The 14,914-nt window shown below is 42.3% G+C and overlaps 1 protein-coding gene and 1 long non-coding RNA gene across 22 annotated transcripts in view; both read left to right on the top strand.

Annotated features, from left to right (window-relative positions):
* ptprf.L (protein tyrosine phosphatase receptor type F L homeolog) overlaps positions 1-14,914 on the top strand; it is a 634,602-nt gene that overhangs the window by 473,682 nt on the left and 146,006 nt on the right.
* On the top strand, positions 1,095-11,048 carry LOC121403045. The gene is made up of 2 exons (XR_005967003.1): positions 1,095-1,328; positions 9,378-11,048. It is a non-coding gene; the product is annotated as an uncharacterized LOC121403045 (long non-coding RNA).

Here is a 14,914-nt window from a genome sequence, read left to right on the forward strand (position 1 = left end):
ATCAGAGCAGAGCTGGAACACAGCATCTATTTGTACCAATATAAAAATTCCTATGTAACACTCAAGAAACTTTCCATTTCTTTTCTTTTTATCTGATCAACAAATGTCATGCTAGATTTAGAAAAGTGAGCCTCTTTTGACTGACTTGGTCAACATGTCTGACATGATGTGTGATTAGCTTACGGCCGCCATCGTCACTGATTTGGGAATCTTCGGGTCCCTTCGGTAATTTCTGTTGCTTTAGGCGAATGCGCATTTGTTCGGGACCACAAAATTGCTACAACTGCGCATGTGTCAATTTGCTGCCTATTACTGTACACTGGTGAAGATGGCGCCCGTGAGCTCCGCTGCACTGACTTAGTTTGGGGATATAGTTCTCCTTTAAGGTATGAAGATCGAATTATGGAAAGATCCATCCAGAAAACCCCAGGTCCCGAGCATTCTGGATAACAGGTCCCATGCCTGTACGTGAAAATGCTGCGCAAATACAGAAAACTTGCAACAATTTGTAGAATTTGCAATTATGAGATAATTGTGTAATTAAAGGAGAGAAAACTGTTCACATTTACAGTGATAGCATATTCTGCCTCATTGAAGTGAAACTTTCTTCAATAAGGCTTTTGGAGCCTTATTAAATGTGAACTTTTAAATATTTTTAAACAAGTAGCCACGTGTAACATAATTGCCCATAACAAAGTATCTGATACCGAATAACAGGTCAAAATGCAGCTAGCTAAAAGGCTAGCATTATGGAGTAACTGTTTAAATATCTGTGGAATTGTATCATGAAAGCATTAAAGAATGTTCAGATTTGTTACTGTAGCTGGCATTTTACTGTTACTCTATGGAGGGGGATGCTCTGCAGTTAGGTGTTATATGATGGCAGCAGATGGCCTACACTAGCAGTGTATCTAGTAAAGGGAATGCCTTAGGCATATGCACACCAAACTTTTCTCTTGTAAAAGCATCACACAGAAAGCAGTCTATTTTATTATTATTTTATATATATATATATATATATATATATATATATATATATATATATATATATATATATATATAATTAAAAAAATTTTTGCAACTTAGCTGTTTAAGTTCAGTTCTATTACAAAGAGAGCAATTTTACAAGTGTTTAGGGCTAGTTACGCTGTTGACTCCGAGGGTTGTAGGAATGGTAAGGTCTTTCTTGGTGTAGCACACTGCTACAGCTTTTATAGAACAGTTTAATGGATAAATACTGAAGCCAGAAAAATTGCGTGGTGCTTGTGATTTAGCATGACTTCTTGAACAGTCTAAAGCTGACCATACATCGCTAGATCCGAATATAGGTGTTCTGTCCCCACGTGAAGGCGAATGAAGGTATAACTAATAGTAGCTGTGTGACTTCCTACCTTCGTATCCAAGCAGTGGGGCAGACCGGACCGGCAGATGCTCAGGTTGGATGGATCCAAACGTAGACACAGAGATGAAATCAGCCTGGGTTTATTTGATCCAGAATACAGCAATATATGGTGATACAATACTGTTCTGTAGTAGTGGTATCAATACTGGCCTGTAGATGACTTTCCTGAGGCTAACTGCTGGTCAAAAACTGATGCCTTCACAAGCCCAAAATGTCTGAATGTCCAGTCACACAGTAAGGAGGCACTGAAAATGGCTGCCGGAAGTGACAAGGACTGAGCTGCAGAAAACCACGCCCCTGAGAGGAAAAACTTTACTAACAAGAACAGAGGTGTGCAGCATGCAAATTTTGTCCAGCAGAAAGCAGCAGTACAACAATACACAGAAAATAACATAGATAAAGAAGGATTAATAATAATGTATGCAATTAACTATGAGGAGAACAGCACACTCCCCGTCTGAAATTTACTTTGGAGATTTCACTATGACGAATGTCCATGAAATATAACACAAACCTGCAACAAAACATGTTAGAATGCAATAAACATAACAATATAGTTGGCTTTCTTGGCTTGTAATTGAGAAGATGTCTATAGTTCAACTTCAGTCCTGTTCATCCTGCAGGAACATTCTCGATTGGTAATATCAAAATGAGTTCGTTAATTGGCCTTGCGAACGTTTTAAGCTCGCCCTTCCTGAAGATCTTCAACTCCACTTTTCGGACCTTGCCATCCTTGCTAGGGAAAACCTTTGTAATTAGTCCCATAGGCCAGGCAATCCTTTCGGTTTGTTGCTCCTTCATCAATACGAGGTCTCCTTCTTTCAAATTTGGTTTTTGGTGTTGCCATTTTCTTCTTCCTTGAAGAATATTGAGATACTCCTTTCGCCATCTGTTCCAGAAGTAATCCGCCAGGTATTGTACACGTTTCCAGTGTTTTTGGTAGATATTCGCGTGAGTAAATTCTCCACTAGGCATTAGTGTATTCTCAGTTTTTTGGGTAAGTAGAGTAGCTGGAGTCAGTATGGCTGGGGTTTCAGGATCCATAGACACTGGCACAAGGGGTCTTGAATTGATAATAGCCGAAACTTCAGCAAGAAGGGTGACAAGAGTCTCATGTGTGAGTCTTGAAGAGTTGACATCCATCAACATAGAATTTAAGATGTTGCGTGAGATCCCGATCATTCTCTCCCAGGAACCCCCCATATGGGAACTATGAGGAGGATTGAAGATCCAGGTGCAACCTTTCTCCGCCAACTGATCTTGAATGGGCTTAGTGTCGATGTTCAGTTCTCTACAGGCTCCAATGAAGTTACTTCCTTGGTCTGACCTCAACTGTTTCACTGGTCCTCTGATTGCGAAGAACCGTCTTAAGGCATTAATGAGACTGGATGTGTCCATGGATTCTATCACCTCTATGTGAACGGCTCGCACACTCATGCAAGTAAATAGCACAGCCCAACGTTTACTGTTTGCGTGACCGCCACGGGTTCTGCGTGCGGACACCATCCATGGCCCAAAGACGTCCAGGCCAGTATAGGTAAAGGGCGGTTCTGAACATAGTCTATCCGCAGGCAAATCAGCCATTTGTTGGTGTAGCAGTTTCCCTCTTGCTTTGCGACAGTGCACACAGTCATGCAGTATTCGGGCTACAAGTTTTTTCATACCTATAATCCAAAGACCTGCAGACCTTAACTTGCCTTCGGTGATTTGTCTGCCCTGGTGTTCAGCCTTCTTGTGGTAGTGTCGGATCAGCAACACGGTTATATGATGTTTGCTGGGAATAATTAGAGGATTTTGTTCTGCAACTCCTAGGTGGGCTTGATTCAAACGACCACCAACTCTGAGCAGGCCAAAACTGTCTATAAATGGATTTAGGTTGGCAAGAGGACTTTTTATAGGAATCTGCTGTCTGGTATACAAGCACTTCCATTCTACGTTAAATTCTCCCTTCTGGACATGACGTATTATGAGAGACTCGCTATGAGAAATGTCCTCAGCAGAGAAGGGTTTATGGCAGACATGCCAACCATGACAATCTTTATCTTCCTGAGTATTGTGATAACATCTAGCGATGTGCACTAACCTTGCAATAGTTCTGATGAGTCTCATCCAACTGGAGAAACGTTCAAAGCGATGACAATGGAGGCTGGAGGTTTGCCTTGCTTCAGTGACTAATGCACTAACTTCAGCGCGGATTTCTGGATCATTATCCGGATCCTGGATGCTGAAATCTTCCTGTACACGTTCATCCGCCTCTCGTAGCAGAAACTCTGGACCTGTAAGCCAAGAACAGTTAGTAAAAGAACCTATAGACATAGGCCTAGTGGCATGATCTGCAGGATTGAGTTCGGATTGGTACGTAGTGCCATTGTTCAGGTTTGGAGGACCTCCTGATTCTCTCTATGCGGTTACTGACATACACATAAAATCGTTTTTTCTGATTGTAGATGTAACCTAAAACGACCTTACTGTCAGTGTAATACTGGACTTCATCTATGTCGCCATCCAATTCTTGTTGTATGAAATCAGCAATTTCCACTGCTAACACGGTCCCACAGAGTTCAAGTCTGGGAATAGTATGATCAGGCTTGGGGGCTAACTTAGCCTTACCAAAGACAAATCCAACGTGAATTTGATTGTTGGGGTCTGTCACCTTCAGATAGGCCACTGCTGCTATGGCCTCAGTGGAGGCATCCGAGAACACATGGAGTTCCTTCTTTACGCTAGAGGTAAGTGAGGTTTTAATATAGCATCTTGGGATGCGGATCTCATCTAAAGCACACAATGATTGCTTCCAGGCTTCCCATTTTTGCTCTTTATCAGAAGGAAGAGGGGTATCCCAATCCTTGATGGTTTCAGAAAGCTGTCTCAGTAGGGATTTACCCTGTATAGTGATGGGTGCTACAAATCCCAGTGGATCGAATAGGCTGTTCACCACGGATAGGACACCGCGTTTTGTGAATGGCTTGTCTGCACAACTTATTTGAAAACCGAAGGAGTCGGCTGAGAGATCCCATCTGAGGCCCAAGCTCCTTTGCACGGGTGGACTATCCTGTCCCAGGTTAATATCCTTGAATCCAGGTGCATGATCACCGGACTCGAATGCCCTCATCACGGCCAGGCTGTTTGAAGCTATTTTGTGCAGTCTAAGTTTAGCTTGGTACAACATGCCTTGGGTCCTTTTCAGCAGATCGATAGCCGCTTCCTCAGTTGGTAGTGATTTGAGTCCATCATCTACATAAAAGTCTTTTTCCACAAAGTCTCTGGCATCTGTGCCATACTTCGATTCTCCTTCTAACGCAGTTCTCCGAAGGCCGTACGTCGCTACGGCAGGTGAAGGGCTATTTCCAAATACGTGTACCCTCATTCGGTACTCCACCGTCTCTGCGTTGGTGTCATTGTTCTTATACCACAGAAACCTGAGGAAATCCCGGTGGTCCTCTCTGACTACAAAACAGTGGAACATCTGTTCGATATCAGCAGTGATGGCGATAAGCTCTTTTCCTGAACCTCATCAGCACTCCGACCAGGTTATTTGTCAGATTGGGACCTGTAAGAAGGACATCGTTAAGGGATACACCTTGGTGTTTGGCACTTGAATCGAAAACAACCCTAATTTGATTAGGTTTCCGTGGATGATACACTCCAAATGAAGGCAAGTACCAGGACTCGTTGTTCTTTCCTAGGGATGGAGCTGGTTCTGCGTGGTTATTACGGAATATTTTATCCATGAAGGCAACGATGTGTTCTCTCATTTCAGGCTTGCTGTTCATGGTACGCTGAAGAGAGTTAAATCTGGATAGCGCTTGCTCTCGATTGTTCGGGAGTCTTACCCTGGTGGCTCGGAAGGGTAATGGAGAGACCCAGTGATTGGTTTTGTCTTTAAAGAACTCACTGTCCATTATCTTGACAAACTCTCTGTCCTCTACTGACAAGGCTACTTTATCGTCATCTTTGGTTGTGCGAAAGACCGATCTCCCCAAGTTGTCAGCAAAGAGAGGAGAAATTATGTCAGGTGGTTGTATGAGGTCTGGAGACTTCTCTTTCACTTCATAGTGATGAGGACACGGCTTAATGCAAGTTGTGCGTCCATCTCCACACACGTACGTTTTGAAGGAGTTAATCTTGGTTGAATCCAAGCATACATTTCCTATGACTACCCATCCCAAGTCCAGTCTCTGGGCATATGGCGCGTAGTCGGGACCATTACATTGTTGGCGCACCTTGTGCACTCTTAGATTGTCTCTGCCGAGCAGGAGTAGAATCTCTGCGTTGTTGTCCATAGGTGGGATAACGTTAGCAAGGTGCCTTAGGTGTGGTTGGTGAAATGCAGCTTCTGGGGTAGGGATCTCATCCCTATGGTTAGGTATTTGATCGCATTCGATCAGTGTTGGTAGGGGTATTTCTGTATTCCCATTGATGGGAGAAGCAATGAATCCTTGTGCTCTCCTTCCGCTGGTCTCTATGCGGCCCGAGCAAGTGTTTAAGATGTAGGGTTCTGATGGTCCCTCTATTCCAAAGGCATCAAAGAATTTAGGTCCTGCTAGGGACCGGTTGCTTTGGTCATCAATGATAGCATACATTTTTACTGCCTTTTCTGGTAGTCCCTCTGGATAGACCTTGATTAGGCATATTCGGGCACAACATTTCTCACTCTGGCTGTCGCCACATACTTCCAAACATGAGCAGGAAACGGCGGTGGCTGTGTTAGCGTGATTCTGAGGCTCCCCGCCATGACTTGGAGCGGGAATGGTGGTGAAGACAGCTGGTGAGTCTCTGGTGAGCGGAATTGGGTGCATAGCTGAGGCATGTCTTTCACTATGACACTCCTCACACTTGATGATGGATTTACAGTCCTTAGCCATGTGCTCCAATGAAGCGCAGCATCTGAAACATACCCCAAGCTCGCTGAGGACTTTCTTCCGCTCCTGTATGGTTTTAGATCTAAACCCTCTGCATTTGTTCAGTGAGTGTGGTTTTTTATGAATGGGGCATTCACGATTGAAGGACTTGTCTCCTGATGAGGTATTGTACTGTTTACCCGTGGGTGCTGCAGGTGATGGTAGGTTAGTCTTTCTGACACTCACGCTGCTCTTAAAGTCTCTGTTTTTATGCAAGACACTTTCATACCTTGAAGATGGTGTCGCTGAAGCTGTAGTGTTGAACTCCAGAAAATCGAGGCTGGGGTCATTCCTCATCTGGGACTGTTCATCGATGAATCTGCAGAAATGAATAAATGGGGGAAAGGTGACGTCATGCACTCTTTTGTACCTTGAGACTGATGCCGCCCACTTTTCTTGCAGACTGTAGGGTAACTTCACGACAATTGGGTTCACTCCATGGGCTGTATCCAGGTAGCACAGGCCGGTCAAGCGAGGGTCTCTTTTGGCAAGCTCTAATTCCATGAGGAGGTCACTCAAATCCTGAAGCTTATGGACATCCTTGAGATTGATCTTTGGGACGTTCTGCAGTCTCTTGAATAGGGCTTTCTCTATTGCTTCTGCACTGCCGAATGTACGTTCGAGTCTCTGCCAGGCGGCAGCGAGACCTGCTTCTGCTTGTCCCACATAGACAGTTCTGAGGCTCTTAATACGACTTGTGGAGCCTGGGCCCAGCCATTTGATCAAGAGGTCGAGCTCCTGCTCTGCGGTCAGGTTGAGGTTGGCAATGGCGGCTTCGAAGGTTGCTTTCCAGGCCCTGTAGCTCTCTGCACGGTCATCAAATTTTGAGAGACTTGTGTTAATTAGCTCTCTGCTCACCATAAACCTGGCAAATTCGGACATATCCGATTTCTCACTGCTTGTTGCCATGACAACTTGTGATGCCCCCAGGGCGTGTGGGCTGCGTGGCGTGAAAGGGTGAGATGCTTCCGGGTAGAATGATGTTGCTGCAGGGTTGAGCTGTGGTCTAGCCACTGTAGATCGTGATGACTGCTGCTTGAGCTGTGGCGGTAGGCCGGGAAATGCCGGGTAGCCTTTTTGCTGTAACACCTGTCCTTGAGAGGGCACATCTGGGTGAACTTCATCAGGTTGCTCAGGTGCTGTGGGTGGCACTGGCACTGTAGGTAGAGTTGACTTGAGGGTTTCAGTGTTGTCGGCTTGGACAGTACTGCAAACTGGGGGTGGTGCAGGTAACTGTTTCAGTACATAGTCACTGGTGCGATCAGCTGGATCATCTATCTCCTGTGGTGGCAAGCAGACTGGGTCAAGGCCTTGGCTCAATGCTTGCTCAAGTAGTCTTACTTTAGCTAATGCAATTTCCTCTTCCATCTCTGATTCAAGAATCTTTATTCGGGCCTCTGCTTCTGCCCTCTTGGCCTCTGCGTCTGCTGCGGCCCTCTTAGCCTCCGCCTCTGCTTCTGCCCTCTTGGCCTCTGCGTCTGCTGCGGCCCTCTTAGCCTCCGCCTCTGCTTCTGCCCTTGCGAGAGCTTCTTTTTCAGTGAAGGAACGTCTCACCTTGGATTGCTCTGCATTTATGCGGGCCTCTAGTAGTCGGTCGCTTAGGGCTGAGCTTCTTGAGCACGATGATCTGTATGACCGAGAGGAATGTTTAGATGAATTTGATCTGTGGGATCTAGTTTCTTGCAGATGGGAGATACGGAGTTCCGCTTTAATCTTTAGCACGCAGCACCATGGCGTCTCTTTGTCCGTCTATTAATTCTGCCTTGCTTAGTTCTGACGGGCTTCATCATTATTAGCATCTTTTAGAAAGGTTATATACCTTGTGGACAGTCTCTTATATCTTTCATGAGCTGTATTCAGCCGCCCTATAGCAACTTGTAAGCTTGTGGCATCACCTGAGGATTTAAGTCCTGACATGATGGAGGAGACTCGTTCCCATAGCTCTTCCAGGCTATCGCATAGCTCGTCTTTCTTGGTTTGATAGTTTTCTCTGACCTTTATTGTCGGTTTGAGAGAGCGTCTTGGTCGCACGACTTCTTCTGCTGGAAGTGTGGAATCTGCTTCCTGTTCTTCATAATGATCAGTATCAGGTTGCATTAGCATTGTTTCATCACTGGGAAACTGCGCGAGGTCTTTTTCGGCCATTTTGATTTAAGGTGCGCTGTCTCTTTAAGAAAATAAACTTTTGAATTGGGGGCTGAAAATAGCAGTACAGCTCCGCCGAGGCACCCTGACAAGGTTCCTAAAGTGTTTTCAGTGAATTGTGGGGTTTGGATGGAGGGGGACCCCACGTGCATTAACGGTTCTTGTACTATGCGAGCAAAGGTTAATACAGGATGTAGAAAATGGCTTGATGGGTTGTGGAGGACTTTCAGGTGAGAGTATAGATACTGCAGACACGTGGTGCTTGCTCTTTGGCTTCTGTGACATGCACTGTATCTGGGCAGATTTGCTGCAGATGGGCCTGTTGCCAGGGAGATTCCTGAGTGTGGAACTGAACTGTGAGGTAATCTGTGGCCAGGGTATGGGCATTAAGGCAGTTTTTGACTGTTCTGTCCCCACGTGAAGGCGAATGAAGGTATAACTAATAGTAGCTGTGTGACTTCCTACCTTCGTATCCAAGCAGTGGGGCAGACCGGACCGGCAGATGCTCAGGTTGGATGGATCCAAACGTAGACACAGAGATGAAATCAGCCTGGGTTTATTTGATCCAGAATACAGCAATATATGGTGATACAATACTGTTCTGTAGTAGTGGTATCAATACTGGCCTGTAGATGACTTTCCTGAGGCTAACTGCTGGTCAAAAACTGATGCCTTCACAAGCCCAAAATGTCTGAATGTCCAGTCACACAGTAAGGAGGCACTGAAAATGGCTGCCGGAAGTGACAAGGACTGAGCTGCAGAAAACCACGCCCCTGAGAGGAAAAACTTTACTAACAAGAACAGAGGTGTGCAGCATGCAAATTTTGTCCAGCAGAAAGCAGCAGTACAACAATACACAGAAAATAACATAGATAAAGAAGGATTAATAATAATGTATGCAATTAACTATGAGGAGAACAGCACAATAGGCCCAATCTAACCACCCACATTCTGGGCCAAATTGGCCCATGATCTTAGTCAATTTTCTGTACTTTGTAATCAAAATGTCTCTGATTCATTTTACTTTACCAGCACCACCCTTTTCTCCTCATATTCTAAATTATACTGAACATGGCACTCTCCATGAATTTCTTTCCAATCAAAGAACTTTCAAAATGAGGCCTCAACACAAATTGAATATAGTATAGTTCAATATATAGTTTCTAATCTTTTTTTTTATTATATTATTATAATGCCATGTGATTTCATGCAGTAGTAGAGAAGCATTTCTATAAACTCCCCACCCCTCAAGCAAGATATTGGTTGCTATACTAACTATAGTTTACTTTGTCTGGACAAACATAGTGCCTTTTATTACATATGCGGGAAAATGTGGTGTAAAGCTGTAATCGCTTTCAGTAGAAAGAGAATGAACTAAAATCTGAATTGCCAAATCCTTTCCAGTACCATAATTATATGGCACAAAAAACAGTAAGGACCCTTTTTGTGTGCTAACATGTTTGTACTTGCAGTGTTGCAGTGATTAAATAGTCTGTGATAAGGTATTTACCATTTTTAATGCTCCAGGAGTGTGATTTCCTCCATGAGCCATTGCACTTAGACTTGCATATATTATTTCATTGTGTAGGTATTAATAGTTTTGGTAATATAGTTTTGATGTCACTGATTTCTTCTCAACACACACATATCATATTTAATTTAGTGAAGCTGTGGTCACAGACTCCAGGTTGCAAATGTCATTAAATAAAGCCCCATCTGTAATAAAAGGCACCAAACTTGCTCAGGTATAGTAACCCATAATAACCTATGAGATTTGTGTTTTTAAACAGATGTCCAGTAACCTTGTGTTATCTGCAGGACCTTTTGACCCTGAGGTGAATGAAGTCGTTACTTAGGCTTAAAACATTACAATGAATTTATTCCCAAACTTGATATTCCAGTTTTGAGAAATTGTTGTTACATGTTTCAAATATGCTGTAGGTACAGTTGACTCCTTTTTCACTGCTTTAAAATAAAATTCAAAAAGCAGGTGTCTGCCAGTGTAATAATTTACATAATAGCCTTAAGCTTTTAGACGCCCACATTTATGTCCTTAATCGGTTCATTGATTTGCTTATGCTCTTTCATTGTATAAGATGACTACATCTTTGTTTTATTATTCCTGATTATAGAAAACTTATTTTGTAGAAAAACTGTGAGCATGTGTTTTTTCAATTATTTTGGATATTTAGTCCAGAATAGAATGGACCATGGTCCCACCTAATGCTTCATTGGCCATATACTGGGAAAGCTGCTGACTCTGCTCCTCCAGATTGAGAAAGCAGTTAATGGCACAAGTATGGAGGTCTCATCCATACATTGATGCAGATTTCTCTACATGAAAGGACCATGGGATCAACCCAATTTGGTCTAAGTGGGTGGTCAAATTGGGGAACAATCTGAATTTTTTTTAGTGTTGGTGTGGTGCTTCATGCAAAGTGAAACTTGGCACAAGTGCTCTGTTGATAAGCATGCTCCTTAGTACTTTTAGCTTTTCCATCCAGGGGTTTCCTAAATGACCCCTTGTGCTCTGTGGGCCCAGGCCTATTTGCCCTCCAGTCTAGTGCTCTTGCACTTCTGCCATTTGTCGTCACAAATGATCACTAGTGACGTGGGTACTATCTTTGCACTTATTACATAATAACAGAGTAAGTTAGGTTGAAAAAAACTACACGGGTGATTTTCAGAACGGATCTTCATCCGACAGTCATGTCGTGTCGGTTGCAATCAACTTGTACATGCAATATTTGTATTATTTACATTAGATTTGATGCATCCGACGTGCCACCTGCGCTTTCTCGCGTCACGTTCGAACTGATGGTCGCGCCCCGAAAATCTCCCGTGTAGTTCTACCCTGAACCAGCCTAACTGCTAGTTGATTTCATCCTGACTCCAAAATGGCAATCGGACCAGTCCCTGGATCGACTTATGCTATGAGCTATCTTCCATAACCCTGTATTCCCTCACATGCTAAAAAACCATCCAACTCCTTCTTAAAGCTATCTAATGTATCAGCTCCTACGACTGATTAAGGGAGAGAATTCCACATCTTCACAGCTCTGACTGTAAAAAAAAACCCTTCCAAATATTTAGGTGGAATCTCCTTTTTTCTAATTGGAATGGTTGACATTACATCAGCGGAAAAGACCTACTGGTAAATAAAGCATTAAAGAGATAATTATATGATCCCCTTATATATTTATACATAGTTATCATATCCCCCTTTAAGCACATCTTCTCCAGCCTGAACAACCCCAATTTGGCCAATCTTTCCTTATAGCTAAGATTTTCCATACCTTTTACTAGATTTTATTAGTCTGATTCTTGATGTTTTCACTTACATGTGTACTCTTCTGCTTTTGCCAAATAGTCCAAATCAGCATTTACATTTGTATTTTAGCTCTTATAGGAGTGTTTAATAAATGGGAAAAGGTGGCATTTGCCCATGGTCCACCAGGAAAGCGGGGTCACTATCAGATTTTGTTCTGCTGTATACTTTTTGCTTTGACCACCCCCACAAAATGCATGTTGGAAGAGCTTTATAAAATAACCATAACTTTTTTGTTGGATTTTCATTAAATAAATGTGGTACCTTTAGTGAAAGGTAGTACTGAAACAACATTTTTGGGGTGATTTGGAGGACCCACTGATGTGATCCATTGCCTTGGGCCCACAAGTGCCTTGAAGTGGTTCTGATAAAGTGGCTTAGCAAAGAATGTAAGAAGGGATATCTGAAAAGATATAAACCCAACAAGAAAATGTCTTAAAATATGAAATCTTCTGCATGCTGGTCCAGTTTAAACGGCATAGTATACATATAATTATTTAGTTATTTGCCTACCCGTGTCTGTACTTGCTCAAATTAATTAGAGCTGTAAATCTTTATGGATCCATTACCTCCAGTGTCGTGCCCCTATGTCCTTTTTTTGAAACTTGTATAGGCATGCTGTGGAAATTGTTGCAGGATGGGACATATTTTTCAAATTGTCAAGAGACTATTCTCTGTTAATCAAACGGTACTCCAAGTAGTTGCTTTTATGTTTTTACTTTGGTCTTGTATGTAGGAAAGTTGCATAAATGTTGTGTACCATTTTCACATTTTTAGGAGACTTCAACTTTTATCTGTGATCTTTACTTAAATGAAAACTATACCCCCCAAACAATGTAGGTCTCTATAAAAAGATATTGCATAAAACAGATCATGTGTAAAACCCTGCTTCATGTTAACAAACCATTTTCATAATATTGTACTTTTCTAATAGTATGTGCCATTGGGTAATCATAAATAGAAAATTGCCATTTTTAAATAATAAGGGCTGTCCCATGGGATCGTACGATTCACTGTGCACACAAACAAACCAAACAAACTATGCTTCTTAGGTCACAGAGGCTGACAGAGTTGTGTCTTTTGCTTCAACACTTCTTCCTGTTACAGTTAGAGCTGCAGTATTTCTGGTCAGGTGATCTCTGAGGCAGCACACAGACCATCACAAAATGGTGGTTCAAGGCAAGTGATGTTAAAGGGCAATATTTACTGAAATATATATTCCAGTTTGGTAAGATTCTTTAATATTCCGCTTAATATGATATAAACTATCTGTTGCTTTTGGGGGTATAGTTTTCCTTTAACCGAGATCAAATTTAACAGTGAAATCTAGCTGCTTTATAAATTCTGTTTGATGAAAATAGTTTTTGTGAAGAAGAGATGAAAGTGGTGTTGGGTATTGGATAAAAAAAACTGTAGGTGGAGCAGAGTTGTGTACAGCATCGAACATCAGTGGCAATTGGTTTTTGTTTTTTTTTTAATCCTAAATGTTATTGTAATCATTGGAAACAATTGCATTATATTTACTGAAATATTGTGCTGACGCTGATATATTCTTTATAAACATCTAAAGGATTGTTTTTGTGCGGATGTTTAAATGGTTGTTAAATGACACTAGTGCAAGGTTTGACCTAACATTTCCTAAGCCTTGCTATGTTGCTTGCTGGTTGGTAAGATGGTGGAATTAAAATATACAGAATTTTAATGACTGGTCTGACATTTTACCAGCCCTTGCTGGATTTCTGTTTGATTAGCTCCCTAATGTGATGGCTAAATTCAGACAAAGGCAGCTCAGGCAGCACATTTTTCTTTTCATGAAGCATGCTGTAAACATTTGTGTTGCAGTTTAAATGTTTTATATGATACCAATTAAAGGCAGTTGTCCTTCTTTTTATTCCCCGGTGAAAGGTTTGCTAACAACGAACGCTAATAAACATGCAGGTGGCAAATGCACCTGGGTGTCAGATGCAGGCACTGATGGGATATAATGAAAGACTACCAACGAGTTCAGCATCAGGAGACAGTTAAGCACAATTATTGATCATTAAAACTGATTAAGATGTTGTAGGGTAAAATGTGTGCTGAAGTTAGAACAGAAAGGAAAAAAAACAAACAGTCTTAAAGGTATTCAGTCATGAATTGTATGATGATTTTAACACTATATTACAATGTGTATTTATCTCCCAGTCAATTATGACTCTTGTCTCCTATTTTTCCTGCTCGGGTCCCTTTTCCATATCTACCTCTAGGTGGAGCATTTTTTTAGCTAATTAGGTGATTTCAGAGTTCATTTTGATCTATGCAGTACTGAAATCTTCTCCAGCCTTTATGTAAACTGCTTTTTGGAAGGGTGACGACACATTGACTTTGACTGTAATGTATTTAGGGTTTATATTCCCACTGCCTCTAACGATCTTTACTGTATTGTGGTGCCTGTACTCTCTGACGTTAGCATCTGGAGAAACTGTTCTTGGAAGTCACTGTACTATTAATTACAATTGGTTTTTTTTTTGTTCAAGTCAAGTTTATTTAGTGTATCAATACAATATTCGAATGCAGGATAAATTACAATTGTTTACTGTGTGTAAATATGTATTATGTTGCTTTACATGAAGCAAGGTTTTACACATGAGCTGTTTTATTCAAAATATTTTTGAGACCTACATTGTTTGAGGGGTATAGTTTTCCTTTAAAGGGGTGGTTCACTTTTAAGTTAAAGGGATACTGTCATTTTTCAAAATAAATCAGTTAACCGACGACATCTTCTTCCACGCGATCTTCTTCCTAATGTGAACGGCGTTTTGGCGCATGCGCAGTAGGATCATTTCGCCGGTACGGATCTACTGCGCATGCGCCAATAGTCACGCGCATGCACAGTAGATCGTACCGGCGAAATGATCCTACTGCGCATGCGCCGTTCAAAGCAGGAAGAAGATCGCGTGGAAGAAGATGTCGTCTGTGAACTCCCTGGACTGGACCTGCGCAGAAGGGTAAGTAACAAGTTAGGGGCATTTGCCCAGCGGGACGGGTAGGCCAGGCGGGAGGAGGGAGGGTGGGCAACAAACGGGTGGGGGGTTTGCGCCGACTAGGTTTCCTTCCCCTTTAAAACGATCTCTGTGACAGTTTCCCCATAAAGAGAGT

Source organism: Xenopus laevis, chromosome 4L, assembly GCF_017654675.1.
Source record: "Xenopus laevis strain J_2021 chromosome 4L, Xenopus_laevis_v10.1, whole genome shotgun sequence".
NCBI lineage: Eukaryota > Metazoa > Chordata > Amphibia > Anura > Pipidae > Xenopus > Xenopus laevis.